The following is a 13033-nucleotide window of genomic DNA, read 5'->3' as shown; positions in this document are numbered from 1 at the left end:
CCTATAGCCCCCAACAGCACAGTATCTCACCAGCTAATAATCTGAGGGACAGTGGGCACACATACCAAATGGTAGCCCTCAGACTTCATCCTTCAAACTTACAACTCACTTCTCAGTGCTAGCTGCCATACTGACACCAGTAACACACCCTTTCACTCCACTGACTGCACATCTGCACTGTCGGAATCAGATTCTGGTCTGCAATGGATTATTAAAACTATTCAGAGTCCACTAAGATGCCAAAGCAGGCTGGTTGTGCCCTATAAACATGTTTCAAAAATAGCACTATCCTTGATTGTGCTGAAGCAGTCTGTCGAGTGTGCATTATATTTTCCAGTGTCCTTTATCAGATTATACGACCATTAATAGTTGTAGCGGTTAAGATCCTCACTGCTGGGGCCTGGAAGCAAGCCAACCCTGCCCCCCCTCCCATGCTTAGTCTCTTATAACAATTAATATAGGACACAATGGCAATGGAGAGATTATCTGGGCTAGTACTGAAAGGATGATATTCTCTAAGTATGGGACCGGTGTTCCACTATATGGTGAAAGAATGAACTGAAGTGATCTGTACCTCCGTCACTTCTCACCCCTACCTGGCCCTTGTCCCCAAACCACCCCCCGACTGAGACTACGGACTCTATGCCTATACGCCTACTATTAGTAAAGCTAACACGAAGTAGTAAATGTAATGTTTCAATTCACTATGATCTAAAGGTAATGTGGGAGGTACCCTTCTTTGGAAAAGGGATGGGTATATGGACTCAAAAAAACAAAAGTTCCCATCTACTGTTGATGTGATTAGGAAGAGATTATCTCCTCCTGGGCCTCTCTTTTCTTACGTGAGAAAAAGGGACTTGGTGTGCGATAGAGTCTTATGCAGGTTACCAAATTTACAATAAAGTAATTCAATGCTTTGTGATTACAGAGTCAAACGAAACAACTACACAGATGCAAAGGAATAAGATGTTTACCTATTTTATTAACCAGTGTATTCTTCATTATTCATCCATATCAGTTAAAAACATTTTTCCATGTTATTCATTAAAAAAAATATACAATACATAATAATAAAACAAAGATATTTTGAAAAAAGACTGTCAACGGGGCGTTTCGGTGATCTAAAATATCGTCACCTTCTTCAGAACAACAATTTCCAATTATAAAAACATCTAGACAAAAATATGAACATTGAATTATTGTAAAGAAAGAACTGGTATTCTGATGTTTATATTCCTTTGCTCGTCTTCAGAAAATACATGCATCAATCTAACAAACTTTTCTTTTGACATTGTATATTCATACAACCATCTATTTATCCCCACTTTATCTTAAGAACGGCTCCTTAATTCATTTAGGGTCTCACCACTTTCATTAGACCAAAGTTGTTCTACCACAATTGTATAATTTACTTTACATTAAAACATCTCTATACCATGGTGAAGAACATCATCAAAACTGTTGGATATATATTTACAAATAATCATTCTAATATTTGGTAACCTGTAGACAGTATCATCTCGATCACTCTCCTTGGGAGAGGATTTTTCTTTTAACTATTATTTCTATCCCTGTATGTTTTGTTGCATACCTGAATTTGGTACTGTTTTGAAGCCTCAATCAATCGGCAAAAGATACTATTGCAATCCTTCACCACTTTCGGATAAAAGATAGAATGGTGCTACAAAGAGAAAGAGGGGCTGGTAACTTAGTCATCTATAAATGTTTTTATGAATTATATTAATAAAACTTAATCATCATCATTATTAATTGTCATGTAGAGGAAAAAAATCCTTTTAGTGGCCTCTTATTCATACGTTTTTCTGTATCCTCACTCAGTATTTTCACCATGTATGGCTATCTTCTGATGTTAATGGATTCTGTTTAACTGACAGAGAGAATTTACATATAATAGGAAAATTTAGATCTATTCTCACCATCCAATTTTATTGCATCTCTAAGTTATTCATTTAACAGTTAATATCAAGGGTATATAGATTTAGGTATGAAAAAAACAAGGGGGGAGTGGAGAGGTACTACTTATCAAAAGTAGTGGAGGTGGATACGTCCTCCTTCTGTAGTTTACAAACCATAAAGATCCACCCTAAGAACAGGTTCAGAAAAAATATTTAAATGTCCTCCCGGGTAAAGTATGTTTTCTACAATGGTGGGAAAAACACACAGTGTTGTAAAAATACCCCTCACACACCAAAAGGACCCTTGGTGTCATGCTTCATCATAGGGGTCTTCCCGCCCCTCTATGGGACGGGGCGTGCTACAACCTACGATTACGTGGGAGCACCTTTTTGTTGTGAAAACGACTATGTGTTTTGTAGGGGAGTGAGTGCGACGGTCAGGAGTGGATGGGTGAGTGTGGTTAAAAAATACCTGGCTCGTCGGTTTAGAAAATAATTTTTAATATACCTGTGAGTTGGTATTCTTAAAATTGGGGGGCGGAGGTAGATATGCCTCAATGAGCTGTGCCTCCTAGGTGAGTCAACATGTTTCGAAGCTCCCCAAGCTTCTTCGTCAGGATGAGTGCGATCCCTATCTACACTCACGAGATTATGTGGAGTGCAAAATTACACTAATAGTCACAAGAATTTCAGTGCATGTTGATTCCCAATGCACGTGTTTGATACCTGATTAGGTATCGTAAATCAGTTCATTTGTATTCAAGAGGTAAAATGCCCCATGAGCCCGTAACGGGGTGCCTGTATTAGCAACTGCTCCTGTGTCACTGCCCGCTGTGTCTGGCCTCCCCGCGGCACCGCTCTTTATGGTATATAGATCTAGGTACCTTGATGCGTAGAGTGCGTTTTATATATCGCTGTCTCAATTTACTTCAAACTTCTTGTTTCTAACATCATTCAAGGAAGTCTGTTATCTGCCGACAAAATGGTTTATTTCTATTAGTAAGCGCCACCTAATACATCTTTCAATTTTATATCCTATTCTAGTTATTCCAGGCTTCATTATTCACCCCTTACCTTATTCATTTCTGAGGGATATATGCGGGACAGACTCTATTTAGTTAGGTTCCTCTCTATAAGCTAACACATCTTGTTTTATCAGATAGTATTTTTTTCTTTTTATCAAAAAAGGGATTTTTTGGCATGGTCCCTTTGTTGGCTTTGTCTTACCTTTGTGGAGAAGGTTCTTGCCTTTTCCTCTTTACCACCCTTTTTTTCCTTTTTAAAATGGGGTGTCTCATCTAAGTCTTGTCAGATCATAAACTAAGGAAACAAAACATAACTTAATTACCAAAAGGTTCTCATTTTTTTAAATATACCTTCAAAAAGTATAGTGGGGAGCCTAGTCTAACTCTAGAACTTACTTGAGAAAGGGAAGAGCATTTCCTGTAGACGTCCGTCCTGCTGGCCTCTCAGTCTCCAACTGAGTTTTGGAAACTTTAGGTCTTCTTTTTATACTCCTCTCTATTGGCTGTCAATTGCCCAAGTTTATTCAATTACCTACACTGCTCTGCTGTCCTACTGCAGACTCATCTGTTTCGATGTGGCCATCTTACAGTGTGTTATTTTCCTCTCAGCCTTACCTGACCATTCTCTCTTCTTTCATGATTTTTTATTTACTTAACTTTCTTGTGTCTATGAGTTAAGTTTCATAATTCTTAAGTTGGTTTAACTATTGTTCATCTTCGCGATCCGAAATGTTTAAGATATTTATTGCGTTCAATGATTTACTCAATTTTGAATGTAGAGTCTGTTTATTTTTCTCACATTGCTCCTGTGTGTATTTAAGGGGTTTTAATTCTTTTGGTCACAAGCATCTATCCTTATACTATATTTTAAAGGCGGCGATTCTCGTTTGTCAGGTTTCCGCCGCCATCTTAAAACGGGTTGTTACCGCAATTTTCACCTTACTTGGCCCCATATGTCAATGGCGGCTATCTTATAGTAAGTTTTCCCTCGGAATCCTCCGATGTATGATTCCTTTTTAATAATATTCAAACTTGCTCCTTTCTAATTACTTGCTCAGTTGTTCATTTCACAAGTCCCCCTTCTTCATATAAAGGAGTATGGTTCCCTCATCATAATGATATTTACCGCATTCTCTGTGTTACAAGTTGTGGTTCTTACTGGTTATATTATCGAATTTTAGACCGCCATCTTGGAACGGGTCGTTCTGCGGTTTTACCTTTCTAGACCCCCTGTGTTAAAGGTGGCCATCTTATACTATGTTTTCCTCCAAATTTACCAATATAAGTTTCATATTTACTGATATCTAACCTTACTTCTTTATTTAATTAATTTTTATTCTGTATTCCGTGTTCACTTACTTATGGTTTACCCACTTGTTTATCAGTCAGTGTCCACACTCAGTGTTTTGTGCTATGTTATATTCTGCGGTTAACCCAAGTCCATAAGTAAGGTAATATGTCCTATCCTGACCGCCCAGTTGGGGCATCCTGATTCATGGAGCAAGTATTCAGTGGGCATGATATTCATTGTCTACCTCTATCATCTACTGTTTTAAGGCTGATTAAATACTCGTATTCATATTTCAAGTCTGTATTATGTACACTGGATACTCATACTTTTTATATAATTCTCTCCCATTCCTCCCTGCTATTCAGGCCACTTTTATATGTGTCAAATTTCGACATATAATACTGCTCTCTTTTCTTCCGTTTTGTTGTTAAATTTCCTCCTCTATTGCTTAATGTTACTACTTCTTTAATGCACCATTTCAGGTCTTCTACCTGATGTTTTTCTTCTTGCCAGTGTTCAACTAAGGGTGCATTTTGTCGTTTGGTGCGAATCGCAGATTTATGTTTCAATTCACCAACTATGTTGACCGCCTTCAACATATGACAGAGCTGAGTCTCTGGGTACCTGTCCGGAGGTAGGGAGAGGGGGAAATTAGGGTTGTTGGGATAGTTGGCTCATTTGGACAAAACGTGGGAACTATATATCTTGGCAATGGTTGAAAAAACACATGGCGATCTGTTACTAATGGTTATTTGGATTCGATTAACCATGGCAATAGAATGTCAACACCAAATAATTTATAAAAAGCATGGATTTATTGAACAATTATTTTTCAGGTGACGGCTCAATCAGTAGGTATTCATTTTAGTTGGAGGAGTCACTTTATGATCTTCTGCTTCTTTACAATTCCATAGGTTTCCTTTCTTGTGTGTATGAATTACAGCGAAGCCCATAAGGTCCTCTGTGCCTGCTGGGTGGTGATTTGACCTGGTGGTCAATTTGTGCATGGAATCTGCAAATAGCTCTATTTAATGAGCAGGTCTCCACAGTCCCACGTGTGGTAACTTGCTAGCCCAGTGCAAATGATGGCATGTACATATGTAAGGTTATGAGGAAAAGGATAACATGGAACATGCCCAAAAGACTTCATCTTTGTGTGGGTTGTTGTGTTGTGAATACTGCCAGACTACGTGCACATAAAGCTATAGGTATCGAAAGGGCTGTCATTCCCTAAGTAAGCTCACTGCAAAAAATCTCTTCCTCGAAAACACCGAACTAGGTCTGTAAAATATCACAGTATATTAAACACTTACCACTGACATCTGCAATGATTTGCAGGTCCCAGTAATCGCAACTAAGTCTCCTATCCTTCTGTGCTGGGTAGCAACACTGATTATTATCATTGCCTAAGAAACTGCTTTTTGAGCAACTGGAGGGGAGATATGGTGTTCATATGGCACAACATTGTAAAATGAAGAGGGGAGAGATGGTGTTCATATGGTACAAAAGTATAAGAAGAAAAAAAAGTGCAGAAGCACATTGTTTTTTTCTGATCAGCTCGCCACTTTTAAGACTAAAAGTCAATAATTCTGAACATCAAAACTGCTTAGTTTTGATGTCCATTTCTTCCACCACCAATACTTTGTGTCTCAGTTACATGTCGTTTTTCAAGCCAACTTTCTTCCTTTGACACCTCTTTCATAGGTTTGTCATCCTCCTTTTTTTCCCTTTTCTGTCTCGCCTCTCCATCTAGGTCCAAGTCTGATGACAAAACGAAGTCCCTGTTTACAAAAAGGAGTACCGGTACCCACCACCTACACACCGGTACCCACCATCTACACCACCCGGTGCAATAAGTACTTTCCAAATCTGTAATGAAGTCCTACATAATATATTCAACCAGAGCAAAATGTGTCCTTTAGTTTAATCTGCATTACTGCTTAAGAGATCAATCCTTTCACGCTGTGCAAATCATCCACATCTATAGATAACTATTAGATGCTTATTTCCTCCAAATGGGTTGAAATCTCTTAATAAATTGAGCCAGAGTAATCCGCTTGTGCTGGTGGCTGTGCCATTCTTTGATGCTGTTCGAGGAAATGTGGTTTATACAATTACTGCATTGCAAGGATGTTTTCTATTTCCGCCTTAGGGATTTTGCATTTCTCTAGAAGTGCTATGTATGGTATATTCTGCATTCTTTTCTGCAGAAACTACAGGAAAGGTAACATTGTGGCAGGGATTGTTTTTCTCCAGAGTTCACTTGCCAACCATTTGTAATTCATTAGCAATTAAACACTAATTGAAACCTCTTTAAGTACAAAGCCTCAGAGCGAAATTAGAAAATGTAACAAGCTTGGCAGGCCTTTGTTACATTTTAATATGGAAAGCACTGAAGAGCAATGGTTTGATCTTTCACCTTCTGGGAAACACAGACATTACTGGAAGGCCCTAAAGGCAAACACCTTCATCTCTATTAGCACAGAGAGGATTCTTAAGGAAATTGTGTCTTTTTTAAACATGAATGGAAACACAACCCTAGATATAGTGTTCCTCAAGTACTGCATTCTTCACCAACGTATGCAAAACTGATGGTTATGGTGCTATAAGTCAAAGTGACACATCATGGTAATTCTGTCAATTGAGTTAATTGCTTTGTTGGAAGACTGTGGTGGATTTGGGCTTTGGGTACGTTGATGACCTTAGACTCTGGAGATCATAGAAATGAGGGATCCTCCATTTGAACGGATGAGCAGCGCCCCACAGGCCAGCGCTGAACAATAAAATGGTAATAAAGTGTATTTATTACCGTTTTATTTTTGAGCAACCTACCCATCCGGAACGGAGTGACAGGACGGGGTGGGCCAGTGCTGAGTGGCAGCAGGAGGGAGTTGTGCCCTTCAAAATGGGCATGCCTGTTAGGCAGGCCATCTTGCGATGGCCAGCCAGACGTTTGCATTTTAAAGTTCTCTAACCTAGCTGTCTTAGACAGCTGGGTTAGAGAAAGCGCAGGCCTCCAGTGCTCTTAGGAGCGCTGAGAGAGGCCGCTCCAACCAATCCTGGCGCTGCTCTTGTACTGTGAGAGCAGTGCCAGGATTGGTTAGTGCAGTTTCCTAGCCCCGCGTTGGATCCTGCCTGGACAGGAGAAAACGTCGCACCTCAAGGTAAGTGTTTAATTTTAGTTTTTTTACTCCCCCCCCCCGCACCACATCCCTAGGAACATGGCAGCTGACACGGCTAGCTAATGCATAGAATTATTCCTCCCTTCCCCCCGTCCCCAAGCACTGAGGCTTTCTGTGGAAGCCCAGACTTTATCCTATGCTGCTGAGCACCTTGTGTGGAGGCCAATCTCTTTTGTTCTCATCTGAATGATCTCTCTACTGCATAATCCATCTTTTTCTCTCATCTTTGTTCACTGCAACAAAAGGTACAGCAAGAGTGATGAACAAAGAACTCCGACTAAGGAGGTCTGTACACTGCTGCAGCATTTACAACAGTGTTCAGACATGAGGGACACTTTCACAGCAACTTGTACTCATGTGTGTGTTTGCCCAGTCAAGTGTACCTGTTCTCCAGTTGAAACTGTGCTGGAGAATATATCTGTTCAGCCAGTGCGTCTGTGTCTTAGAAAGAGAGTCTGTTATACGAACCAGAACTTGATCCCTGGGTTGCACGAGTCACTACAGGGTACCCTTTTGCAGATCAGAAACCGAAGCCAGTGGGGGTCAGTGTCGAAACCAACACTGGCAGGTAGACAGGTGGGTCTTCCCTGCCATGAAGTGGGTGCCCAAGGTGGTTCACACGCTTAGTCGTGCAACAACCCAGACAGCTATCTGTGGCATGCAGCCAGGCACCCCAGTGTTTTTTTCATTCCCTTGGCAGGCCTGTAACTCACCTCACCCACAAAGATGGGTGTAGGACAGGCACGCTGGTGGCATATCTCCGATCCAGGATTAGGAGTTAGGGTCAGATCTTGGAGGAACTAAAGGAGCAGAGCCCCTTACCCTAGCCCCAGCCAGGCCCTGGAAGAACCCCAGGGTGATTGATGTTCAAGCGACCCTCAGACAGGCATAGCCCCAGAAGGAACCCGGGGCCACGAGCTGCATTTGAAGTGTCGATGATCAACATGTCCTGCAATTCATACTAGTTCTCACTACTGGCTGCATTCTTTGACACATGAGCCGGGTGATCTAGGGCCAAGAGTCACAGGCAACTTTTACGACCTTCGCCCACCTGCAGATTCACGAGAGGCAAGGAGACTGGCCAGGACCCAGTCAGACTTCCCCTCTGGAAATCACAAGCTGATATGTTCAGTGTAAAGCCTATGCAGCCCCAAACATCTAAGGACAACACACATGTGTCATTGCTCAATCTCGCATGACAAAATGCCTCTAGTCCCTCTAAGAAACTGAACGCCGAATGCAGGGGCTTGCAGACCTACTTAGCATGGAAGAGTTTTAAGTCATTATCGTAATTAACCAGACAAATAACTTCACTAAGAACGGCCAATCACCACCACCCACAGATTCGCCAAAGAACAATCTGTCAATCCTTTCCATGTCTGTGCCAGGTGCCACAAGGCTCAATTTGTGTTGAGACAAATAATGCCTCAGGCTCCACTCCTGGTGGGGCCTTTCTGTCATTTCCTTTAGATTTGCAACTGTTCTTCCCTCGGAACCCAAAAACATTGGTTTTCAGGAAGCTGTTCAGCAAGCCATAGGAATAACTCCACCAGATCACTAGTCTGCAAAAATGATGGCAGAACTACCACAATATCAGATAGTCTTCGAACCTCCGACTTTCCATCTTGTTTATTGAAAATTTTTTGGGCAAATGCATTCACTTGAGTTCATCTTGTGCAGGTCCAAGGATTTCACCTCTAGCTGCACAGTACACAAATTACCAATGCCGTCCCTCTTCACCATGGCTCCAGTTCTGAATACCAACAAAACAGAACCAGAGTCCATTATTCCTAACTGAAGTATTCAGGCAACTGGCCTATTTTGAACATAAATTGTTTTCAAAATAAACGCTTTGCGCTTACAGGACACTCAGTCATGAGCATCAAGGGAGAGCCGAGAGGCAGGGGTTAGGACAGGTAGTAGCTCCCTTTGTGGCGTACCACCACCTCGATCCCAACATCCAACTATGAGCTTTCTAACTGCAGCAACTTTAATACACGCTATTGGAGCTGGAATTGCCACGGCTGTTGTCTCATGAATGGACTTAAAGTGCACTCACTACAATTACAGGGCTTCAATAAAGTCCTTTGTGGGTAATTTGAGTGCCAGCTGCCTTCCTTGGATGTGGTAGCCATTTCTCTGACTCCCTCTCTAGAATCGAACCCTGATTCATTGTTACCCATGGTCACCATGGTAGACACAGAAAGTACCATCATAAGTTGATAAGGCGATATCCGAATATATTGTTGCCATCACAGGGACGTGCGATTGGCCCAAGGTTTTATAGAGACATCACAGCAGTTGGGCAAGCCTGGATTGGTCTTAATCTAATAAATGCATGCATCCCTGGAGGTCAGCACTCATCCGCATGTATTAGTGCTAGAATTACAAACAGTTACTTAAGTAAAAATGGAGCAATCAAAAGCACCATAACTGATTTAATGAGCCATTTACAGTGTCATTGTACTGGCTGTAAGTAATTACACATGCAGGGCTTAATCTTTGAGGCTAGCAAATGCTACTGTCAGGATCAATCAGGTAGCCGCACCTGCTGGACGGGAGGGGATCCACCTGCGCACACCTCGAGAGCCTGCTGCAGGAACTTCTGCTTGCCTGTAGAGGGCTCGAGAGACAGGGCAGTCACATGGGTTCTGGTGGGCTCAGCATGCTCTGTGACAACAGAAAGGAGGGATGGGTGAGGAGCACCCCACGGAATGGTCATTTTGAGCTGTAGAAATAAGCTGGGAGAAGAAGAGAAATGGCCATGTGTGCAGGGCATGGACCACCAGGAGGCATCTGAGACTAGTGCCAGTAGACCCCATCCACTCTGGTCAGACAACTGGGGGAGCAGAAGCAAGGCTGCTTGGCCTTCACTCTGCTGGCTGGCCTCCACAAAAGGCAGACCCTCGAGTGAGACGGTCCAAGTGGGATGGAAGCTCTTTGCTTGAAACAATGACCAAGGTTGGCCAAGCAGTCCATCTCTAAATGGACCAAGTGTGCTCAATCAATCAGACTACAGTGTTGGTTATACCATTCTCATGCTATGCATGGGCGTGTCAGCTTTGCGTCCCTGCCTACTGTATGAGAGGGGAGCTCGGAGGAAAGGTACATCAGACGGAGCTAGAAGGCAGTCAGGGCCAAGGGCTGGGGCCCTGACACATGCCGGCCCAGGCAATCGTGGTGCCCAGGGAGAACAACTAGAAGACAAGGGGGTCCCTCATAACTTGTCCCTAAAAATTTGGAGGAAGGCTACCTGCCTTTCTTGTAAGCTGTGCACACAGAGTGATAGGAGTTTTCAGAGCAAATGCATCCATGATCCTGGAGCCCAAGTTGAGTTAGAAAAGCCAAAGCTTATGGATGACCATCTGCTCACAATGGGCTTATAACAAAGATTCTCTTCACCCGTGGAGGGGCCAGGGGTCTGCAGGCTGAGTTCTCAGAGCCCGGGCTGGTCCTCAGGCGAGGGGCTGGGGGGGTTGTCTCACGAGGGTCTGATCTGGGGCCCAGTCAAAGCTTTTTAACCTGGGAAGGCTTTCAAGGGTTGTGGAACCTTGACCAGGGCATTTTGAGACACAGCAGGGTAAGGAATGTAGCCCAGGGCTTACAATCCTAAACTTGACAGAGTTCTGACCTGGGACTGAGGCATAGCTTCAGAAACCTGGCAGGAAGAAGGAGCACTGAACCCTATCCTGGGCACTTTGCAATATGGCGGGCTGGGTAAGAGAGCCCGGGGGGCTCCATCCCAGGGACAAAGAGAGCTTTGACCTGGGGAGATCTCCCCTGGCCTGTGGAACCCAGTCCTGGGCACTTTGAGATTTGGTGGCCCTTAAAATAGAGCTCATGGGCCTGTGAGAGCTCCCGACCAAGAATCCTGTGAGAGCCTCTAAAACCAGAAAGGCAGTGAAGCCTACCCCGGAACTGCGGAACCCGGTCTTGGTCACTTTGCAACACAACGGATTCGAGAATGGAGCTCAGGATGGGGGCTTCCACCTCAGGGCCATCTGGAGCTCAGACCAGATGCAAGCAGGGGAGCCATCCCAGTGCCTGCCGGAGCAAACCCAGGGTGATGTACGACAGGGTGGCTTGGACAATGGGGCCCAGGACGGTGGTTTTCATCCCAGGGCCAACTGGAGCGCTGGCCAGGTCAGAACCTCTTCACTAACGCTGGGCAGCCAAATACGCTATGCTCGCGTAGCTTGCGTTGTTTGTGCTACTTCGCGCTACACGAATTGCACGTAGCACAGTGCAAAAATGCGTAGCGTAGTTGGCATCTTTTGCTCGTTTGCCGTCCTCAATGTCAAGTTGGCGACCGCAAGTGAGCAAGAAGACATCCCGGCGAGACTTTTTCCTATTTCACTATCAGCAACATCAAGTTGGCGATCGCAAGCGTGGAAAATAAACCTACCAGTGAGATTCTCAACGCAGGGAGGGCAGGTTTCTCATTGCGAGTGGTCGCGTATGCTCGCGACCGCTCACGATGAGAAACTACCAGTCCGCGTTGAAAAAACGGCTGCTCGAGTAAAAATCTACTCGGCAGAAAACAACAGCTCGCACTGTGCGAGATGCCGTTTTCAATGATTGCACAGTGTGGACAAGCATCCGGCACTGTGCAATCATCCCGAACAGCGCACTACGCAGTTCGCGTAGCGCTATGCGTATCTCGCGTAGTGCGAAGTGCACTTCGCGTAGCTACGCGTAGCGCTACTATGCAAACTACGCCCAGGGTTACTCTTCACCCAGCCAGGCAGGGGAGCCTTCCCTGGGCCCGTAGGACCCCAAGATCTTTTAGAGTGAGAGGGTGCAGAGGACACAAAGCCACGTGTCACGATGGTACACCTTGCTATTTAAAGTACATCTCCATCACTGGGAATACATTTCCCCTATGATTCCAACCAAGACGGTTCACATGTATGCACCATTTATAAGGTGGGATATTTTTTTATATATTGGGATCGCTACTTCGTGACTAAGAGTTATTACTTTTCAGACATAGGATTAAGAACAAACGATTTGTAATGTGACCATGAAGCCCAGATGAAGTTTCAAAGGCTTTTACTAAAGAGGAACAAAACGCGTTGGCTGTTTTCTATGATCATATATTGTTGTCAGAATAAAGGAAGAAAATAACGAAAATACAAATGGAGTTTAATGTGCTTTGTTTGGTGCACCTTCTTTTGTGAAAGACCCTGTTCTGCATGCTTTACAACACAGTGGGCCAGTACACAGACCCCAGGTCCCTGGGTCCTTATCCTGCAGGCCACCAGAGCTCTACTCATTCTTGTAATCCATGCACACAGAGGGGCACTTTCAATAGAATGTAACTAGCCTCCTGGAGCATTGACTAGCCTTGAAGGTTTAAATGAGCCCTCCTTAGGACTTCCAGGGCAGCTCAGAAATCTTAACACTGAGTCATGTGAAGAAAATTATGTTTGACGTTTATTTAAGTACAAAACGTCACCAGTGATGTTGGCATGACACATTTTGACCCATAATTTTAATTTCACACACCACTAGTGTAAAGGAAGACAGTGGAAGAATCTCATTTTAAAAATCCAACCTTCCTGTTCAAGCATGGATCTATGCATTCTCTTACCTAGATTTCAAACCAGACACTGTGGA

General features: G+C 43.6%; 1 pseudogene; it reads right to left on the bottom strand.

Annotated features, from left to right (window-relative positions):
* Nucleotides 1–8286: 8286 nt before the first annotated feature.
* LOC146862701 (5.8S ribosomal RNA) lies at nucleotides 8287–8437 on the bottom strand (annotated as a pseudogene).
* Nucleotides 8438–13033: the final 4596 nt, after the last annotated feature.

This window comes from Triturus cristatus, chromosome 2_2 (genome assembly GCF_964204655.1).
Source record: "Triturus cristatus chromosome 2_2, aTriCri1.1, whole genome shotgun sequence".
Taxonomy (NCBI): Eukaryota; Metazoa; Chordata; class Amphibia; order Caudata; family Salamandridae; genus Triturus; species Triturus cristatus.
The sequence above is the reverse complement of the archived record's forward strand: the minus strand, read 5'-3'. Positions and strand labels throughout refer to the sequence as shown.